Source organism: Myotis lucifugus, unplaced genomic scaffold (genome assembly GCF_000147115.1).
Source record: "Myotis lucifugus unplaced genomic scaffold, Myoluc2.0 scaffold_174, whole genome shotgun sequence".
Classification (NCBI taxonomy): domain Eukaryota; kingdom Metazoa; phylum Chordata; class Mammalia; order Chiroptera; family Vespertilionidae; genus Myotis; species Myotis lucifugus.
Genome location: NW_005871222.1, coordinates 719,837 through 743,374, shown reverse-complemented (window position 1 = coordinate 743,374; position 23,538 = coordinate 719,837).

Sequence of the window (23,538 nt, the reverse complement as noted above, 5' to 3'; positions counted from 1 at the left end):
CCTGCTCCCGGTGGCAGAGGGCAGGCCCAATCCCTAGGTGTAGCCCCTGGTCAGGCTCAGAGCAGGGCGTATTGGGGAGTTGGGGAGCCACCCCCTGTCATGCACTGAGCAGGGCGGATCGGGAGGTTGCGATGCCACCCTCAGTCACGCTCAGGGTAGGGCCGATTAGGGGATTGGGGCACCGCCCCCTGTCACACTCAAGGCAGGGTTGATGGGGAGGTTGTGGCGCCACCCCCTGTCACGCACAGAGCAGGGCCAATCAGGGGGTTGGGGAGCTGCCCCCTGTCACTCACAGAGCAGGGCCCATCGGGGGGGTGGGGCTCCGTACCCTGTCACACACAGAGCAGGGTCGATCAGGGGGTTGGGGAGCTCCCACCTGTCATGCACAGAGTAGGGTCGATAGGGGAGTTGGGGCATCGCCCCCTGTCACACACAGAGCAGGGCGGATCAGGGGGTTGGGGCGCCTCACCCTGTCACACTCAGGGCAGGGCCGATGGGGAGGTTATGGTTCTACCCCGTCACACACAGAGCAGGGCCCGTGGGGGGAGGTTGGGGCACCGCACCCTGTCACACACAGAGCAGGGCCGATCAGGGGGTTGGGGTGCCGCACCCTGTCACACACAGAGCCGCAGGGCGATCAGGGGCTTGGGAAGCTCCCTCCTACCAGGCACAGAGCAGGGAAATCAGGGGGTTGGGGAGCTCCCCCCTATCAGGCACAGAGCAGGGCTGATCAGGGGGTTGGGGCGCCTTCCCCTGTCACAAACAGAGCAGGGCGGATAGGGAGGTTGTGGCCCCGCCCCCTGTCACACACAGAGCTGCAGGGCGATCAGGGGGTTTGGGCGCTGCCCCCTGTCACGCTGATCCTGGTGCCGGGAGGCCTCGGTGCTGGGAGGCACATTACCCTTTTACTATATAGGATAGAGGCCTGGTGCACGGGTGGGGGCTGGCTGGTTTGCCCTGAAAGGTGTCCTGGATCAGGGTGGGGATCCCCACGCGGGTGCCTGGCCAGCCTGGATGAGGGGATGATGGCTGTTTGCATCTGGTCACACCTCCTTCAGGGTGGGGGTCCCCACTGGGGTGCCTGGCCAGTCTGGGTGAGGGGCTGAGGGCTGTTTTCAGGCTGGCAGGTGACTGAAGCTCCCAACTGCTCCTTTTTTTCTTTTTTCTTTTTTATTCTGGGCCAGCTTTAGCTCTGAGGCTCGTCTCCAGCTATGAGACCTCCGCTGCTGAAAGCAGGTATCTGGTTTGTTTGGGTTCTATAATTGAAACACTGTTTCAACTCCAGCTCTGAGATCCTGGCTGGCTGAAAGCAGGTTTCTGGGGTTTTGTTTAGCTTCTATATTTATAACAATGTTTCAGACTGCAAGCTCAGAGGCCGGCAGCAACAGGCAGGTAACATTGGCTTCCTCCGTCACTGGAGCAAGCAAGCCTCCTGTTCGCTTCAAGCTGCCTGGCTGCCGGCCGCCATCTTGGCTGGCAGTTAATTTGCATATGGCCCTGATTAGGCAATGGGAAGGGTAGCGGAGGTACAGCTAATTACCATGTTTCTCTTTTATTAGATAGGGTATATATATATATATATATATATATATATATATATTCTCCTATTTGAAAAATAAAATGACAGGAAACCTTCCTTACCTGGTGAAAGGAACAGCCTTACAAGTTGAGGAAGTGCAGAGGGTCCCAAACAATATGAACCCAAAAACACATAAACCAAGACACATCATAATTAAAATGCCAAAGGTTAAAGACAAGGAGAGACTCTTAAAAGCAGCAAGAGAAAAGCAGTTAGTTACCTACAAGGGAGAGTCCATACAACTGTCAGTTGATTTGTAAACAGAAATTTTGCAGGCCAGAAGGGAGTGGCAAGAAATATTCAAAGTGATGAAAAGCAAGGACCTACAACCATGATTATTCTACCCAGCAAATCTATCATTTACAATTGAAGGTCAGATAAGAAAAAATTAAAGAGGTTCATCACCACCAAACTAGTATTATATGAAATGTTGAAGGTTATTCTTTAAGAAGATGAAGAAAAAGAAGGGGGGAAATGATAAAAATATGAACAATAAAATGGCAATAAATGCATAGCTATTAATAATTGAATCTAAAAATCAAAATAAAGGAACAAGGAATCTAATGAACAAAATAAACTGATGAATAAAATAGAATCAGAGGCATGGAAACATGGAACAGACTGGTGAATCTCAGAGGGAAGTGGGGGGATTGGGAAGAACTTAACTAAAGAACATATGCATATATGCATTACCTATTGACACAGACAATAGGATGCTGAATTCCTGGGGTGGAAACTGGGCAGAGGAGGATATTGCAGGGGGGGGGGGGCGGTCTGTAATACTATCAACAATAAAGATTTATTTAAAAAATAAAATATAATAGACCACTGTTTTTGTTTGGTTTTGTTTTATAATCCTATAATATGTTCACTAAGTAACACATTTAAAATTGGGTTATCATAAGGTATATTATTATCTATTGACCCAGTAATTAAATTAAGTATCTTCCATCAAAAGTGATGACAATAGTTGATTCATTCAAAGAATATATCAAGATAGGAACATATAAAGCTCAAATTTATGGCATTAGCTCAGTGTGAAACAGCATCATAAAGAGTGGCAACATGGAGTGCTTAGAAAATACAGATGTAACTCAGTGTTTGACCTCATGCTGTGACTAGACAAAGACTTCTTGTTCTTTATTTCCCATCCTTGTTAAGGGATTGCACAGCTGGATTTCAGATGCTATTTAGTCTGTTACATTTTTTTTCTACCAAGATTTCTGGTTTTTTGCATTAATGGTATCTTAATAAATAATTTTCTTTTTAAAGTACATGTGATTATCATACAAATTACTGTTCTTGGTTGAACCATTGAATGGATACCACTCAATAGTCATTGGGATACAGGTAAGCTAAAGGTAAAGCAAACTAACTTTGAAAATGATGTGATACTTGATGAATTAGAGGTAAACACATGATGCTTAAAGACAAAGACTATAAATAATTAATTAAGCTTAGAAGCTGGCTTGATGGTTGACACCACAGAAGGTTCACAAAAGGTGACCACATCAGAAATGAATTTTGAAAATGATAGAAAAAAAATGAAAAATGAAGAATTCTCAGTAAAAAGTTGTTCAAAGTTTCTGATGTATAGCTATTAGAGTATATTCCAGATTTAAAGAGGAGAGTTAAAATAGCTTGGTACTACTCAGGAGGAACAAAATTTTGAGGTTACAGAAAGAAGCAAGACACCTTTCATAAAAAGCCTTATATGTTCTACTATGGTCTTTACAAAACTCCTAGGAAATAGAAGTTTTGGAGAGGTTAATGCTGGGGGAAATCTTTTTAGAATATATTATATTCAATATAAATTATCACAAACTTAGCAGCTTCAAACAGCACACATTTATTATCTCACAGCTTCTATGGGTCAGGAGTCCAGCCATGGCTTATTTAGGTTCCCTGCTCACAAGGATTCAAAGAAGGTGACAGGTGGATTGTGTTTTCATCTGGTTACTCAACTGGGGAAAACTCCACTTTCAAGTTTATTTAGATGGTTGACAGAATTTTCTTGTGGTTATATGACTGTGTTTCTCAGCTTCTTACTGGCTGTCAGCTGGAGGCTGCCCTCAGGTCTTAGTGGCCACCCATATGTCTATATCTATATCCCTATAGACAGTTCACAATCATAGCATAGCTTCTTGTTTCTTTAAGACCAGCAGGAGAACTTGTCTGTCTCCTGTCTGCTAAAACAGAGTCTACATATCATAATAGTTATTGCAGAAGCATCATGTCTCTTTGGCTAAATTCTATTGGTTAGAAAAAAGACTCAAGCTTCTACCACACTTGAAAAGATGACATAGCCTGACTGGTGTGGCTCAGTGGTTGAGCAGTGATCCGTGAACCAGGAGGTCACGGTTCATTTCCTGGTCAGGGCATATGCCCAAGCTGTGGGCTTGACCCCTGGTGTGGGGCGTGCAGGAGGCAGCTGATCAATGATTCTCTTTCATCATTGGTGCTTCTATCCCTCTCTCCTTTTCCCTTCCTCTCTCTGAAATCAATAAAAACATATTTTAAAAAGGAGCACATAATCCAAAAATTTGCAATAATAAAAACAATAAACAGAATATGGACTAGATCAGAATCATTCTCTTGACCCTCATCATCAATAGCAGCATTTCCTGTGATCTTGTCAGAAATTCAAATTTTCAGGTCCCACCCCAGACCTATTGATTCAAAAACACTGGGAGTGGGGTCCAGCATTCCATGTGTTAACAAGTTCTCCAAGTGATTCTGATGCCTGCTCAATTTTAAGAACCACTGATCTTCATGGTAAATCTTCCTACCCTCTATGGCAGCGGTTCTCAACCTGTGGGTTGCGACCCCTTTGGGGGTCGAAGGACCCTTTCACAGGGGTCGCCTAAGACCATCGGAAAACACATATATAATTACATATTGTTTTTGTGATTAATCACTATGCTTTAATTATGTTCAATTTGTAACAATGAAATTGGGGGTCACCACAATATGAGGAACTGTATTAAAGGGTCACTGCATTAGGAAGGTTGAGAACTACTGCTCTATGGAGTAAGATTTGCTATATCACCTGATGATACTAGGAAATGAGCTAGAGAATGTTTTCAAAATCAGATTACTTCCTCCAGGATTAAGAAAAACTGTAGTAGTAAAGGACAGCAAAGAAGAGAAACTAAAAAGCAAGAGTCAGGGTGGGAAGCTAGGTTAACACCGTTAAATCACATACAGCAGTATAGGATTAAATGATGGGAATCTGAATAAGTGGGTGGTGAAAGCAATTCCAGAACTAAAGCACAAAATGATACAGTGAATTTTTATCTGTTTTCTATATTTAAGGGCCTGGCTTGAGCATTACTAATATGAAAGGGGAGTAGACAATAAATGTTGGTGTTTCTATTCAGAGAGAGTCTATTGAATGAAATGACAAAAGCTGAAATATATCCACATTCAAGAAGCATATGAAGGAAGAAATCAATACACACAGTATTAAAAAATGCAGAAGGGAAAACTGGAGAGCGGTGTCTTGGACATTGAGAAAAGGGGGAGTTAAAAAGCAGAGGGAGTGTACAAGAGTGTCATGTACCACAGGATTTTATTGATACTTTCAGTTATGAATGACACAAAGCTAATTGAAACAATTTGAAGCAATAAATATCTGGATAAATTAAGTTATATATATATTTTTTACATTCGTGGAAAATGGCCGACTGGATCAGTCATGGCTGGATCCAGGGATTTAAGACATTATCAGGAGTTTCTCTCTCTCTTTCCTCCCCTGCCCCAGCAGTTCCAATCTCATCTTTCATTCCAGAAGGGGTGAAAGGGGCAACATGACTCTCTCTTCCCCGGTATCCATAAAAATTCTGAAGTAATATCCTGATTAGCTTTGCTTGCTTAGATTACACAACTACTGCAAGAAGATAAAATTTGTCCACTGGCCAGCCTGTTTCATGTCCCCAATCTTGCAAAGATAGCTGAAAGAACCAATTGATAACCTATCAGAAACATTGTTATTGCCAGCGAGATAAGTTCTGAGAAATGTGCGTTGCTTGTGACAATCAAAATATCATTGATGCCAGAGCTATTTTGGAAGTTAGGCTGTTGCAAAAGCAAGCTTTCAGTGGTCTAAGAAGTATAAAGAAAAAGTGTCAGCGGTGAATAGCTCATGTCCTGTCCATGGTGTCACAGAAAGTCATCAGTAAATCCCTAGCTATACTTGTCTTGCTTTATGTTCAGTTTTTACCACAGTAAATGAGAATTTAGTTATTCCTATATTCTCACCAGAAATAACCACCATTATACTGACACAGATAATTCTCTACCCTGTCCCTGGTGAACCTTACCCAAGAAACATGAGGTCTGCGTTGGTCAAGGGCCATGCCCCAATCCTAGACTGTGTCTGGGATTATAAAATCCCTGTCCAAATGGCCCCAAGTACACTTACGTGGCTTGTAAAGTTATCTTTTGCATGTTGTTTCTGCAGAGAAAAGATCATACCATTGTTGGATACAACCTTAGGCCCAATAAGTAACATTCTTCTGTCTGGAGCCAAATAGAGTTGGAAATATGATTAGCAAATGCACAGGTATGAAACATAGAGTGCTAGAACTAGAACAAGAAACACTGAAGGGTATGCTGTGGACCAGCCTTCCTTGGCCTCCATTTTCCAGCAAGAAATTTCAAGAAGTCCAAGAGATTTGAACTTGCTATTTCAGGTTATTATGAACATATATTTGTCAAAGTAGGAGACTGGTCTAGATTTTAACACCTGTTAGTTTGGTTTATGACTTTTAAATATTTAGACATATCTATCTATATATATATATATATATATAAGCCTAAGCAACCATTCGACCATTCAACTGTTTGACCATTTGACTGGTAGCTATGACATGCACTGACCACCAGGGGGAAGATTCTCAATGCACAAGCATGGAAACATGGAACAGACTGATGAATCTCAGAGGGTAGGGAGCAGGGTGGTAAGAGATTAAGCAACGATCTTATAGCATACTAGAGGCCCAGTGCAGGAATTTGTGTAACAGTGGGGTCCCTTGGCCTGGCCTGCAGGGATTGGGCCAAAACCAGCTCTCTGACATCCACTTAGGGGTCCTGGATTGTGAGAGGCACAAGGCCAGGCCGAGGGACCCACCCGGTGCACGATCTGTGCACTGGGCCTCTAGTTATATAAGCAGGGGTCCTCAAACTTTTAAACAGGGGGCCAGTTCACTGTCCCTCAGACCGTTGGAGGGCCGGACTATAGTTTAAAAAAAAACTATGAACAAATTCCTATGCACACTGCACATATTTTATTTTGAAGTAAAAAAACAAAACGGAAACAAATACAATATTTGTATTTGCATGTGGCCCGCGGGTCGTAGTTTGAGGATCCCTGTATATAAGCCTTCATTTATATTCTGCCCTCATGATTCACAATAGTTAAGGGCAAATTATATACATGCCTGGGACAAGGGATAGCATATATTGTTATTCTGGTCAATCAATAAGTTATAAATTATTTATAATTAATACATGATATTCTATGTTATAAATCTCTGGGTCAAGGGTTTTTTTCAGTAAATTTCTATGATTATGCCTATACTTGTATCCATGACCTTGGGTAATTCCTTCCCATAATGATGATGACTTCAGCTATGTGCCTTGGCCAGTAAGATAATATCAATGTAATAGAAGCAGAGACTTAAAAAGTGTTTTTGCATTGGGGCTTGTCATCTCTTCCTACTCAAAGATTTCAATCATGTGATAAAACTTGAGTTAGAATGTTGGATGGTAAGAGACGCATAACCAACCTATTGTATTACCACAGTGTACTATCAAACATGTGAATGAGGCCACCTTAGGCCATCCAACCCCAGCTGAACTGCTAGCTGACCTCATTGATCCGTTGAATTAGACCAGATCAGAACAGCCCAACAAAACCTAAGAAATGATAGCCATTTGCTGTTGTAAAGTCACTAAATATTGGGGTGGTTTGTTACATACCAAAATTTACTAAACTATACCTAGGATTTTTACTTTTAAATCATTCCAATTTTCTTTTAGTGTATTTTAAACTCAACATTAACAATATTTTCTCAGACATAATCTATGCTTGCCTCTTTAGATTTATTTTTTATACCTCTCTCCATCTCTAATCCTACATACCATCTTAATGCCATTTATAGCTGCTTGTAAGCCTCCAAACATCTGGAGCTTTTTCACAAATCATTAACTCTGTTTTTACCTTTTATACTATCTATATTACCCTTCTGCTTCATGTGTTGATCCCCATCAAGAGATAAATATCTACTCATTTTTTCAAGGCCCATTTTCTATCTTTGACTTATTTTTGATCCACTAACATAAAATAGTGGATTCTCATCTTCCCCATTGAACTACAAAATTTCATTGAACCCACTTATTTACGTTTATTTCTCTCTTTCTATTACATTATAAATGAGCCAGCCCCTTTCTTCATCCTCAACCTTTAATAGAGTTGACAATATACACTTAATGCAGGTTTATTGAATGACAGATGAAGGAAGGAAGAAGGGAAGGAAAATGAACAAAAAAAAGGGGGGGGCTAGAAAATGAATACAGATTTCTCTTAGTTTGTTCTCAAGACTGAGATGGAAGACAATTACATAAGCTAAGAAAAGAAAATATATTCAGTTTAGTTATCTTTTCATAGGTGTAAATTGTTGTTTGTAGATTGTATTTGTATTATTTTTCTTTTTAAAAAGCTTTCTTGACAGGCTTCCCAGAGCATGATTTTGTTATGAGGTTAAAGACTCAAAATAGAAGCAGGAAGATTATATTAGACCCCTTGGAAGTCCATATGGAAGGATACTTATTATTTCTGCTATAGGATGTGAAGATATTGGTGTGTTTTCATGTTGAAAATTGAGCATGTTCTCTACTACCTGGTCTCTACTTACTCCATGAACTTTTAGGCAAGCAGGGAAGATCTTCTGCTGGATATGAAAGGGAAGGAGGGAGATGGGGGAATGGAGGAGTCCAGTAAAGGTCTAGAACAGCCAGTTATTTGTCCTGGAGAGAGAGTGAATAAATATTTAAGGACTACCTAATTTTTCTATTCTCTTTTTTGTTGGCAAACCTATTTATTATGCTCTTCATTTATTCTTGTTTTTTTTTGTTTTGTTTGTTTCCTCTTTATCAATCATACTTTCTCATCTTCTTTCAGAACTTTTCTTTGTTTATGTTTGTAGAAGATAGAATAGTGTCTGTTATATATAATATAATTATTTTTATATCTAGAAATTAGTTTGCAGTTATAACTATTTCATGATCAATGGTTTCTCAGTTTATAAACCTTTTGATTTTAATATTATACCAAAAATTTCCATAATCATGTCATGTTTAATACCATTACCCATTTTGTGAGAAATTCAACAGTGAAGGAGATGTACTCAGTTTGAGTTATTTAGCATATGTAAGGATTAAGATGACAGAGTTATTGCAATAGAATTAATTAGTCTGGCCTTTACCATCACCTTCAATGCAAGCATGATGTAGCTTCCCAAGAAAGGATGTATTTGTTTCAGAACTAGCATATAAATATTTCATTAGAGTTTAACTGTATTAATACATAGCTCAGGATCAATACTATAGTAAAAACTTTTTGAGAAGAATCACAATGAAATGAAAAACATTCAGATGTTGGAATTAGAAAAAAGCCTGAGTTTAAATCTTGACTTTGCTTCTTATTAACTTTGTGACCATGATCATGTTTCACACTCTCTCTCTTGTAGTTTCTGGATTTAATATAATAAGATTAGTGTTAATATTAACTGAAACAGCACTTTTGAAGTGGCAAGTGAAAAGTATGGCATGTAATTGGTACTTGACAAATGGTTTGCCCCCCTTCCTTTTCTACTTCTAACAGCAGAAAATTAGAAATTTACAAATATATGGTCATTTATTTGGGAATAGGTATTTCTTTATGAGGCTACAGAGGCTTGCATGAGTTGTGTCACATGCTGTGTGTGTTTAACTTTATATATCATATACAAATGCAGTATATAATTTACATTAAATATGTGAAATGTTTTGAATCTTCCTTAGAGTTATTTGCCTTTTCAGGGTCTCCTTTACTTATTTGTTTTATGTCTTAGTAAATTCATAACCAGTATTAGAATCTAGTTGAGGAGGCAAAATATCCAAAAGCTATTCAAGTATGTGAACACTCTTCAAATATATTTTGTCCAAAAAAAGAACAAGTAGTGAAAAATGTGTGCAGAACATATTAATGGCAAAATGTACTATATAACACATATGTATTTTAACCTGGAAGACATTTGGAATGAAGTTTCTGGATCCCAAAAAGAGAAAAGAGGGAGAAAGAGCCGGGGGGGGGGGCGGGGGAGAGAGAGAGAGAGAGAGAGAGAGAGAGAGAGAGAGAGAGCGCGCCCTAAACTTAATCATCAAGCTTTATTGGTACTCCTAAGGTCATCTATCAACTCCCCACTTCCTTTGAGTCATAGACAACACACTGCCTTTTAGATCTCCTCTTTTCCTGAGGACATAGACAAGGGAAGTGTCATATCAGTACCAAGAGGGAACTCTTTAAGAACAGAAAGTCTGACCAGGCCTGGCAGGTATGTTTGGAAGGTGTCTGCATGAAAGAGAATGGAGGGCCTTTGGGAACTGCCTTAGCCCTGTTCTTTGGTCTTATGAAAGCAGCTGTTTTTTAAATTCTGTATTCACTTTTTAGACTTTGATTCAGGATCCCTGAGCCACTGCAAAGTGTGGCCTGTGCTTAAATTCTAGAGCTAGAAACTGTTCTTAAGTGCCTGTCATGGACCAGTGACAATAGGAAGGAAGGCAGAGAAGATCTTATACCCAGGAATTTTGAACTTAGTGGGTGAGACAGACTAAAAACTAAATATACTAGAAAGATAAAAGTAAGAGCTGTTCAAGAAACAGGATCTTAAATTATAAAATAATAATGTTCTTAATTCCATTATCTACATTTTCTATGAACTTGACTATCATAATTTACAATTATAATCATAGTCCTTACATACGTAACCTTGTGAATACATATGATGTTTTTCCCTGAAGAACCTGATTTTGATGACCAGGGAGGAAAATAGATCCAGGCATTTGTACAAAGACCAGAAGTGAGGATGAAGCCTTCTTTCCTTGTAATAATAACTGACTCTTTATGCATTTGGAGAATGTAGAAAGCAGCAGGTCCTATGCTTTTCTAGCAATTGATTCAGCCTGGAAGAGTTGAAAAAGCTGACTGTTGTATTACCAAAGATTTAACAAATCTCAAAGCCTGCCCTAGCTGTTTTGGCTCAGTGGATAGGGCGTCGGCCTTCGGACTGAAGGGTCACAGGTTCAATTCTGGTCAAGGGCACATGCCTGGGTTTTGGGTTCGGTCCCCAGTTGGGGGCGTGCAGGAGGCAGCCAATCAATGTTTCTCTCTCATCATTGATGTTTTTATCTCTCTATCCCTCTCCCTTTCTCTCTGAAATTAATAAAAATATATATAAAAAAATGTTGATGCCTGAGTTTGAATTTTATCGTTGTCTCTTACAGTCTGATGATTTTTAGAAAGTTACTAAACTTTACTAATCTCTTGTGTCTTCATCTATTAGAATGAATATTATAATAGTACCTGCTCCATAAGATTAAGAGTTAAAAAGGGTGATCCATATAAAGCACCTAGCACATAAAGTAATGTTCCCAGATATTAGCTATTTTTACTAATGTCACATGTATTAATAATTGTAGTTGTAAGAATATGTTTTTATTTATTTCATCTATAAATATCTCTATATGTATATGCCTGAACATAACTGCATAGTATTTCATTGTGTAAATGTATCACATATTTTTTTATCTACTTATCTAATGATGGGCACTTGGGCTGTGTCCAGATCTTAGCCATTGTAAATAATGCTGCCATGAACATAGGGGTGCATATATTCTTTCTGATTGGCATTTTGGGTCTCGTAGGATATATTCCTAGGAGTGAGATCACAGGGCCAAATGGCAGTTTTATTCTTTATTATTTGAGGAAACTCCTTACTGTTTTTCATACTGGCTGCACCAGTCTGCATTCCCACCAAGAGTGTACTAGGATTCCCTTTTCTCCACATCCCCATCAGCACTTGTCATTTGTTGATTTGTTGATGGTAGCCATTCTGGCAGATGTGAGGTGATACCTCATTGTCATTTTAATTTCCATCTCTCTGATGATTAGTGACTTTGAGCATCTTTTTATGTATCTTGGCCATCTGTATATCCTCCTTGGAGAATTGTCTATTTAAGTCCTTTGCCCATTTTTTTAATTGTATTGTCTGTCTTCCTTTTGTTAAGTTGTATGATTTCTTTATATATTTTGAAAATTAACACTTTATCTGATATATCATTGGCTAATATGTTCTCCTGTACAGTGAGATCCCTTTTCATTTTTTTGATAGTTTGTTTTGTTGTGCAGAAGCTTTTTATTTTGACATATCTTTAAGCATTTTACTCACTATTTAAAAGACTGTATCTAATAATTCTATTACATAAAAATCTTGCTTGTGTATGCAATTTCTTGTTCTAATTTTTGGTTGTGATTTCATATTCATTGAGATTTTATCTTTGGGAATCTTTTCTAATCTTAATTAAAGTTTTCCTTCTAAAACATTTTTTTTTCTATGTTGCTATCACTTTAGTCCCACTTGAGAACATTTTATATCCATTTTTGGCTTGGTTATTTCTAGTTCACACAGAGGTAAAATATTCATGCTCCTATGAGGTCACACTCATATTTATTAACTCTCAGGAAAGACTATTTTTATATCCACATTAATACCAAGCAAAGACAAATGAGTTTCTTTGTTTCCTAGTTGTCAAAGATTGATTTTTTTTCTAACCTACCTGTCCAATGATAGTAAAGTCTTTTGAATGTCAAAGTAATTGGTTATGCAATCACTTAAATGTTCTGAGTTTTCGTTATCCACATATGAGGGCCCAAGCCTTACCTACTCTATGGTTATTAAAATAAAAACTGCTGTTTCTGAGACTAAAATACCCAATCCCAACCCATGTCCCTTCAGATAGCTGTAGTCTCTTTTCTTACCCCTCTTGCTTTTAGGTTCTACTTTATGTTTTACTCATAAAGATAATTCATCCCCCTATACTCAGCTATAGTTTTTTTAAAGATATTTTTTATTGATTTCAGAGAGAAGGGTGGGGGTTAGAAAGATAGAAACATCAATGATGAGAGAGAATCACTGATTGGCTGCCTCCTGCAGGCCCCACACCTGGGCATGTGCCTGACTGGGAGTCGAACTGTGATTTCCTGGTTCCTAGGTTGATGCTCAAACACTGAGCCATGCCTGTGTAGCCTCAGCTATCAAAGGGCATTTAGTAACCCCCTCTTAGCATCGAAGGGCATTCAGGACATTTAGGTCCTAAATGTTGAAAAATAAAATCCAAATTCAATCATTTCTTAAATTTATTTCAAAGTTCAATGAAATGAAACTCTCAAATGCTTCACTTTTATCTTGATGTGGGGGAAATATATCTTAATCATATCTCTATACATAGTAGAACTACACAATGGATTGGACACATGAATCCCTAAAAAATCAAGCTACTATAATCCATTGTACAATATGGAAATGTTTAATAGCTTTGCTGGTAGAAGAGAACATAATTGTAGGCCTTTCTATTCAACCAAAATTAGCACTTGCTATTTTCCTACTCCAGAAAAATGCATCTAATAGCAGTTTACTGAAACTTCATCATTGCAAAATGTCACCAGTATAGGAAAAATCTCCACTCATATAATCAGGGAAACACTATGTTTAGCTCATTTCTCCAGCCTCTCAACCTCTAATTTTGATAGTTTTTAAATATAACTACAGCAGTGAATTATGAGGTTATGAAGAAATGATTCTTTACACAGGTCTTTGATTCACTCACTTCCACTGATGACTGTAGCCAACATCGGAAAGTGTCACTTTGAAATAAATTTTAGACAAATATTATAAATGTGTAATATTATAATGTGTAAAAATCCTCAAATAGAAAATGAATGCTCACTTGATTCAGAATTAAATATACAAATATAGAATTGGCGCTTTAAGCAGCTTTAAAAATAGTTGCTTGTATAATTTTGTTCAAATGAGGTATCACATCATATTTTTAAAAGATTTCTGCAGTGAATATTTATAAGACAGTTACTGATCTATTGTCTTTTCACTTCAAAACCATTCTTTCTTGCCTTGTTTTGGGTAATTGGAGCTGTTCCACCCCCAGGCATTTTTCCTTTGATCTCTGGTACAATGTTTATTAGGAGATGGCATCAAAAAGGGTCTAGAAGGAAATGGAGAAGGAGCTTCTCCTTTGGGTCCTGATGTTTTTTTTCTCCCTGCCTCTGATGACCGGTGGGTTGAGAGACACCTGTTGGGAGCGAACCTTCAGCAAGACTCACCAGTATCCCAGCGGGCAGCTTCCTGGCTACTGATCCTTGGGAAACCCAGCGGTGCATGACTTCTAGTAAGTTTCATATCACTGCTGAGGAAAATTGTTGGATTTAGCAAATAAAGGTGCAAGACACCCAGTTAAATTTGAATTTCAGATTAGCATGTTATTTTGTAATATTTGAAATATACTTATACTAACCTTTTATTATGTATCTGATATTCAAGTTTTGTTCTGCATTCTCTATTTATTCTGGCAACCCTTTGTCCAGTGGGAGTTTTCTGCTGGCCAGCCTCAGACAGAAGGTATGCTGGTTGGCAACTCCCTGCTCAGCAGCTGTGGTCGTCACTACCTCTGTAAACTGTGTTATTTAATGGGCCACAACCTCACCTTCTCCAACCAAGTTTGACTTTCACCAAGTTTGGATATGGGTGGGGAGGGGTGAGTGGTTTGTTCTTCCAAGTTTCTTTCCTTTTTCCATACTCTCCCTTAGTCTTAGATATAATACCTGTTCCCTACCTTGATTATTCCTGTATTGTTTAAGCGTTGTCTTCTGTTTAATAGTTAATCACCATTAAGTAGTTAATAATTCTTTACATTAAAATTTCCCTGTAATAGATCTATTTCCTAACTGGATTCTGATTGATGCAGAATTAGGACTGGAAGTGGCCCTAGAAGATAAAGATGAGATTTAAGGATCAGTTTGGTCATGCCCAAGGGCTTCAGCACAGTGCTGATATCCTGACCATTAGGACACAGGATGCTAATAATTCAAGGCATGCAGTGGTCCACAATTAATTAAACAACCACCTGTTGTTGATTCCGAGGAAGTGCCAACCGAAGCACGTGCTTTGGGAGCCTAAGTGGCTACAGCACTTGACCGTTAAGTAATCATGATACATATAAGCATTGTGATGAGAGGAATCTGCTGAGTGCAATGGGGCACTTACTAAAAAATAAATGACAAACTCAAGTCCTTTAACCCTCAGTTCAAATCATCATCTGAAAATCAGAGAGTTTTCATGACAGCCCTTGTAGAATCTCTTTTTTTAAGCTACAGAGCTGATATTGTTCAAAAATCAAACAATCATGTAGCTTGCTGAATAACAATATTAATTGAATTCACAATGTTACCTTCTGACACAGTTTCTCATGTGAGTGTTGCTTTGATTGGGAAAAAATTGAACCAATTTTTGACTTGAAAACATTTGTTTGGACTCAGATAAAGTGGACACGTCAAACTCACAAGTCAATCTGAGGTTCCCTTGCAAGTGGAAGAAGCTTTTCCTCTTGTGTCACAGGAGCCTGGGCCCGCTTTGTTTGAAAACAGTGGTCAGGTGCTAACCTGACCTTCAGAAGATGCCTTGAAAGAAGATGTCTTTTCTCCTCAAGACCCATCCCAACCACTCCCTGATGCCACTGGACCCACAACTAGAGTTGAATATCAGAAAGCTGCCAGTGGTATGGAGGAGACGCAGTGGCTCTCACCCTCCAGCATAGTTTGAGCATCTGAATGAACAGTTTCTTTGCTAGGATTATGTAAAAGTCACAGTGGCAGTCATCCTCCAGCAAGTTTCACTGTCATTTTTCGGAAATGCTTCTTATTGTGTTTGCTGGCACCCCTACAAGTGGCTTTCTTGGGAGAAATATGCTGGAAATCTAATGGTTTTCACCCTCGAGAGCAGTGGTTCTCAACCTTCCTAATGCCACGACCCTTTAATACAGTTCCTCATGTTGTGGTGACCCCCAACCATAAAATTATTTTCGTTGCTACTTCATAACTGTAATTTTGCTACTGTTATGAATCATAATGTAAATATCTGATATGCAGGATGTGTTTTCATTGTTACAAATTGAACATAATTAAAGCATAGTGATTAATCACAAAAACAATATGTAATTATATATGTTTTCCGATGGTTTTAGGCGACCCCTGTGAAAGGGTCGTCCGACCCCCAAAGGGGTCGCGACCCACAGGTTGAGAACCGCTGCTCTAGAGAGTTTGGCCAAACAGCCCAACACGTGGCTTCCTTGTTCTTTGTGCTCAGGAGAGCCAGGGTTGCACACCTTTCAGTTGCATCGTTAGGAGCCTAGTAGGCATGTTCTTACCCCTGGCTGAAGCAAACTGCTGTCAATAGGCTTGTCGTAATGTGGTGGGGAGGTGTATGTGTCATCAGTAGGTCTCCATCTCTCAGGGAACCTCTGCCTCTGCCCTGTGGCCCACACAGGAGTGTCTCAGTGCCCCCTCCTCCTAGGCAGGTAAATCGGGATGCCCGGAGTGGGGCGGAGCTGCACATTTCCTTTCTTCCAAGTGAAAGGGGAGAGCCAGCTAGAGTTGGTTAAGACATAGCTTTCTTGCACTTTGCAGATACTGTGTTTTCCACAAACTGAAGGTTTGTGGCAACCCTGCCTTGAGCGAGTCTATTGGTGCCATTTTCCAACAGCTTTTGCTCACTTCATGTCTCTGTGTCACAATTTGATAATTCCTGCAATATTTCAAACTTTTTTATTCTTATAATATTCTCTATGGTGATCTTTGATCAATGATATTTGAGAAACTGTGCAAGGAGGAGTCACACGATGTGACAAAATTTGTCTTATTTTAAGAAATTGCCACAGCCACCCCAAACGTCAGCAACTGCCACCCTGATCACTCAACAGCCATCAACACTGAGGCAAGACCCTACACCAGTAGAAAAGATTTCCACTCTCTGAAGGCTCAGAAGAGGCTCAGCATATTTAGTGATAACGTATTTTTATTTTATTTATATATTTTTAATTGATTTTAGAGAGAGGGAGGAAGAGAGAGTAACATCAATTGGTTTCCTCCTACACATGCCCCAACCCAGGATTGAATCTGCAACCTGGGTATGTGCTCTGATGGGGAATTAAACCCACTGCTTTTGGTATACATGCTCCCACCAACTGAGCCACCCAGCCAGGGCAGTAATACAGTATTTTTAAATCAAGGTATGTACATAATGCTATTGTACACTTAGTATACTATAGCATAGTCTACTGACTTTTATATGAACTAGGGAGCCAAAAAATTTGTGTTACTGACTTTATTGTGATATCCACTTTATTGCGGTGGTCTGGAACCAAGTAGAAATGTCCAAGGTATGCCTCTATTTCCCTTTCCCCAGGTGAGTTAGGCTCTGATAATACCCCAGCAGGTTGGGCGATGGTTAACTAGTTTCTCCAGAGGGCAGGCCTTGTTAAGAAGAATGGAGTGTCGGGAGTATTTTTAAATGTTTACTTTTCCCCTACCCCTGCCAGAAGCAAGAGGGGATTTTCCTATGATACTTACTATGGGAATCTGCTCGGGTTCCTGAAGGCAAACCTTGCAATATTGTGGGCGCCTGCCTATGATTAGGTTCCCCCTGGAGTTTTTAACTCTTAAGCTTGTGTACATGGAGCTCTAGGAATCCATCAATTACAGTTCAGGTTTTCTTGCCAGAGGTGGTTTTCTATCCTGAAAGTAAGCTCCAGTAGCTATGACTTCCTGTGTTCACGGGTCCATCTCCCCAGTCTGGACAAGGCAGTTTTTCACATGTCCTCCATGTAGGCTCTCTTACAGATACAAGAAGAGGTGTTGGTTTTTCAGTCTGTTTGCTTTCTTAGTTATTTTTAGGACAAAGGAGCTCCTTCCAAGCTCTTTACATGTGGATCTGGAAACCACAGTCCACATGTAGTTACCTAAATATAGTACTATTTATGTCTGTAGTCTTTAGCGTTCTCATGAACTACTTTTAGTAATCTTCTTTTGCTGTTAAGTTCCTCAGGTATGTTTTATGTCTCTTGACTTAAACCCTAATGTGTTTATACAATAGCCTCTCCTTCTTTGAGGATTTGCTTTCTGTGGTTTTAGTCAACCACAGCCTGGAGATGTTAAATGGAAGATTCCAGAAATAATTCATAAGTTTCAAATTGCCACCATTAATATTATAGTAACTATGTATGGTACCAGTTTGGTACTGGAAATACCAGGCGGGACACTTTGTTAAGTATATAATTAGCTAACCACTATGCTGTACATATGAAACTAATACAAAATAACCTAGAATGTAAACTGTAATTTAAAAATAGAAAAAAAATTCCCACATCATGCTCCATCTTTCCTGGCTCCCAACTCAGCCCTTTGACCAGCGTCTCCATGCTGCATAAACTCCAGCCCCTTTGGTCACCCAGTAGTATCTGGGTTATCACAGTATCACAGGCTTCTGTTCAAGTCACCCTTACAGTAACCTAATGCTCTGTCGCAATACCTGTGTTATTCACCTTGCTTCATCTCATAACATAAGCATTGTTTCATCTCACAGCATTGTCAGAAGGGTGCATAAGTAGGTACAATAAAATATTTTGAGAGCAATGGAGATCATATTCACAGAACGTTTATTGCAGTATATTGTTATAACTGTTCTATTTTATTATTAGTGATTGTCATTCATCTCTTACTGTGTCTAATTTATAAAGCTAACTTTATCATAGGTTTGTATGTGTAGAAAAAAGCATAGTATGGGGCAAAAGGAGGTTTATAGTTGTGAGTATGAGAAACAGAGTTTATTCTTATACTAGTGGCCCGGTGCACGAAATTCATGGACAGAGGCGGGGTGTTCCTCAGCCTGGCCTGCACCCTCTCCATTCTGGGACCCCTCAAAGGATGTCCTACTGCCAGTTTACAGGGATTGGGCCTAAACCGGCAGTCGGACATCCCTCTTGCAATCCGGGACTGCTGGCTCCTAACCGCTCACCTGACTGCCTGCCTGCCTGATTGCCCCTAACCACTCTGCCTGCCGGCCTACTCACCCCCAACTGCCCTCTGCCACTGGCCTGCTTGCCCCCAAATGCCCCCCGCCAGCCTGATCACCCCCAACTGCCCCCCCGCTGGCCTGATCGCTCCAAACTGCCCCCCCTCCGCTGTCCTGATCACCTCTAACTGACCCCCACTGATGGCCTGCTTGCCCCCAACTGGTCCCCCTGCTGGTCTGCTTACCCCCAACGGCCCCGTCCCCCACCAGCCTGATCACCCACAACTGCCCTCCCGTCTTGGCCTCTAACCACCTCTACCTCAGCCCCGCCATCATGGCTTTGTCCAGAAGAATGTCCAGAAGGTCTCCCAGTCTAATTAGCATATTAACCTTTTATTAGTATAGATAGAGGCCTGGTACACAGGTGGGAGCTGGCTGGTTGGCCCTGCAGGGTGTCCTGGATCAGTGTGGGGGTTCCCTTGGGGCCTGGGGCAGCCTGGGTGAGGGGCCTGTGGTGGTTTGCAGGCTAGCCATGCCCCCTTCAGGGTTGGGGTCCCAGCTGGGGAGGCGTGGCCAGCCTGGGTGAGGGGCTGAGGGCTGTTTTCAGGCTGGCCACACCTCCTTCAGGGTAGAGGTTCCCACTGGGGTGCCTGGCCAGCCTGGGTGAGGGGCTGATGGCTGTTTGCTGGCTGGCCACCACCCGGGGCAACCCAGGTTCCCAGATCCTCCTTGAGCAGAGGCCACAGCGGCTGGAAGCAGGTATCTGGGATTTATTTATCTTCTATAATTGAAACTTTGTAGCCTTGAGAGGAGACCACAGCCGGCCAGGGCAGGCGGGAAGCTTGGCTTCCTCCATCGCCAGGGGCAACCCAAGCCTCCTGTTCGTTCCAGCTCTGAGGCTGCCGCCATCTTGGTTGGGTTTATTTGCATACTCGCTCCTGATTCGCTGGTGGGCGTGGCTTGTGGGTGTAGCAGAGGTACAGTAAATTTGCATGTTTTTCTTTTATTAGATAAGATGATTATTATTATGTTATTTATAATACAAACAACTGTAAATCTACTTTTATTATTTATAATATGAACAACTGTAAATCTACTTTTGCCCCATTCTGTATAGGGTTTGGTACTATCTGTGGTTTCAGGCATCCAATGGGGAGAAAGTGCCATAATTATAATCTGTTGAGATTTAAACACCCTTGATATCTGGAAAGCAATGTGATGACTCTATATTTCGCCACAGATATACAATGTGCAGTTTCAGTCAGAGAGTATATGTGGTAGTTACAGAGCCTTAGAGCATTTTATACTACCACAGTACAAAAGCTGTAAATTCACAACGGCTGCTGTGGAGTTCATCTTATAGGGGCATGGAGTTAGGTATTCACAGATCTCAGAGACAATTCCTGAGGTAAGTCTGTAACTCATCATGGTTTTGCATTAACTCACTGTGTATGACTTTTTTTGACATCAACTTAATTCTCTTTCCTTTTACATTAACTTAAGTTGGCTTTCATTGTTTACAACCAAAACCCTAACTAGTACAGCACCAAATATTGAGGTAAACTACCTGAGAAATTCTTTAATAATTACTTAAGAAACTTCTGCTGGACCAATGATTTAAATCCACATTGATTTGGCATACTATCAAAATGTTGACTTATGTTACCAATTAATTTTATTATTTAAACTAGCTGTATAAAGAAAGAACAACAACTAAAATATGGATAGGATCCTACATGGAGAGTTTGGTTTTAAAGTTTTAGCCATATGCCATATTTTGTATTAGGGAGGAGAGAGAGAGAGAGAGAGAGAGAGAGAGAGAGAGAGAAGCTGATCTGTTTAGGAAGTTATAAATGTGATAGCTGGGTGTCTGGGTATGTATGTGTGGAGGTTGGTTAGATGTGATAGGTGGATGGTGAGAAGGATGGCTACAGTGGAGAGAAACTAAGAGAGGACAGGGAGGAAGAGACTGAGCAACATAGAGGCAGAGGGGTCTGTAGAATAAATATCGGCTGTAAAAACTTTCTGATGGCAGGGAAGCTTGAAGGAGTTTAAGAATAGAGGCATTGGATATCAAATAGTAAGGTGTTTTTTTTTATTCAAATAGAATCTTATAACTTCTAGTATTTATTTGAGTTAATTATTTCTAATACATTTTATAGTGTTGCTTATAATATTTTAAATTTAAAAATATCACCATTTATCAGTTTTAAATTTTGATGTAGTAATATTCTAGGCCACTCTGACCCATGTAGTTATTAAAATGATCTGGGCCCCTAGTCAATGATGAAAGAGAATCATTGATTGGCTACCTCCTGCATGCCCATCCTCTGTGGCCCCGGTCCCTAGTCTGCTGGCAGCTCCACTCCCATCCCCGCCACTCCCACTCCCACATGCTGACAGTGCCAGCCCTGCTCTCACCCACTGAGCAATTGGGGCTGGCACCGGGCGCTGGCAGTGGGTATGAGCAGCGGCTCTAGTGCCAGCAGTGAGTGTGAGTGGGGCTGGCGCCGGCAGCAGTTGTGAACGCTACACAGGACTGCAGCACGCTGGAGCAAAGAATTTTCAGTAACCACCAGAAGCTCACCCCGATGACAGCGACTGGTGCCCCACCTTGGTCTGGTGTCCCTGCTCACTGCTCAACCATCCTGCCACCGCCAACACCTGCCATGTTCCGCACATGCCCCCTGGTGGTCAGTACACGCAATAGTGACTGATTATTCGGTTGTTCTGGTTGTTCTGCTGTTCAGTCTATTTGCATATTAGCCTTTTATTATATAGGATGTTTCTATCTCTCTCTCCTCTTCCTTCCTCTCTAAAATCAATAAAAGTACATTAAAAAAGATATGAACAATATATATTTTATACTTTCTAATTTGAAGTCATATCTTTTATAAACAATAGTAAAATCATCTTGTTTTATACTTAAGGAGTTTTTTTGAGAATCTATTTTTTATTTCACAAACAACCTGTATATTCTGCACCGTTAACTGGGAAAAACTCCATTAAATTGTCTGCATATATGCATGGCCCATGGACACAGACAATCGGGTGATAAGGGCCTGGGATTGGGGGTGGGGGTAGGCTGGAGAGGGTCAATGAGGGGAAAAGGGAACATATTTAATAGAATCTTATAACTTCTAGTATTTATTTGAGTTAATTATTTCTAATACATTTTATAGTGTTGCTTATAATATTTTAAATTAAAAAATATCACCATTTATTGGTTTTAAATTTTGATGTAGTAATATTCTAGGCCACTCTGACGCATGTAGTTATTAAAATGATCTGTTCTTCTTTCCTGCAACCCAGAGTTCTATTTTGCTCTCCTCTGCTCCATTTTCTCTCACGGAGGCCAGTTTCATTTTCCTCATGAACACATTTAATAGGCTACCATTTACTTTCCAAATGGTTTCTTCAGTGTAATTTCAAAAGTTTGTCTCACCATTTCCAGAATAGTTAAAAGAAACCCTTAGATAAGGAAATACTTTTAATACATCTAGGCATTCATAATTTATGTAATTATGTTCCAAACTTGGGCAAATTAACATGTTTATAGATTTGGCATTGAGAAATTTTACAATTGCCAAGAAAATGACTCCTATATCCAAGTCAAATTAACCTCTATGTCTTTATTGCATAATCAGAATTTAGTTCACAAATAAACAATTTTTAGATGATCAGTACAGATAATTTTTTAAAATAATTCTTTATTGTTGAAAGTGCCAGGGGGTAGGGGAGGCTGGGGGTGGAGGTCAATGGGGAAAAAAAAGGAGACATATGTACTACTATTTGTAATATTTTAAACAATAAAAAAAACCACAATCTCCTGGTTCACAGATCGACTCTCCACCACTGAAGCATCCTGACCTGGCTCTATTGACCATATCTTAACGTTTAGTGTGTGTTCTGAAAGAACTATGCTTATCTAGTGACACTAAAATTTTTTAAGTGACATTAATGATTAGTTGTACCCATCACAGGGGCAGGATTTTAGGAAACAATTGAAATATATCATGCATAGAGATAAGAATTCTAAAGGCAAATTTAAAAATATATATGAACATTAAGTTAATAATTGTGATTGTCAAAATATGAATTGAAGACCAGTAAAAAATTACATTTTTAGAAAAAAACCTAAAAGAAACTTAACTCTGTTAAGAGATGGACAACAAAAAACAAGAGTCAATAAAATAATGTCCATTTATTAAAATAGGAAGAAAATTTGTCACCTATAAATTAGCCTACAAAATCCATACATAATAAATGCATTAAGGCAGTGGTTCTCAACCTTCTGGCCCTTTAAATACAGTTCTTCATGTTGTGACCCAACCATAAAATTATTTTCGTTGCTACTTCATAACTGTAATGTTGCTACTGTTATGAATCATAATGTAAAATATCTGATATGCAGGATGGTCTTAGGCGACCCCTGTGAAAGGGTCGTTCGACCGCCAAAGGGGTCGCTACCCACAAGTTGAGAACCGCTGCAGGTTACACAAAATCACCTCAAAGAGCCTGATTCACGATAAGAAAAAGCCTTATAGTAAATTAATGCATGAGTTAATTTATCTGTCAAAGATTTAAACTGAGTGGATGTTTGTTTAGAAGAAAGAGAAGAAAAGTGAACTAGAGATGAAGGTCAGCAGTGTCAATTCAAGCCCTTTTGCATAAGTCAGTTCTTTGAACTAGGATGCATTTGTTTTTCCAATATAGATGTCAAATTCCAACATATATACTACACTCAGTCAGAATTCACTGTTTGGAAAAGTGAGATTT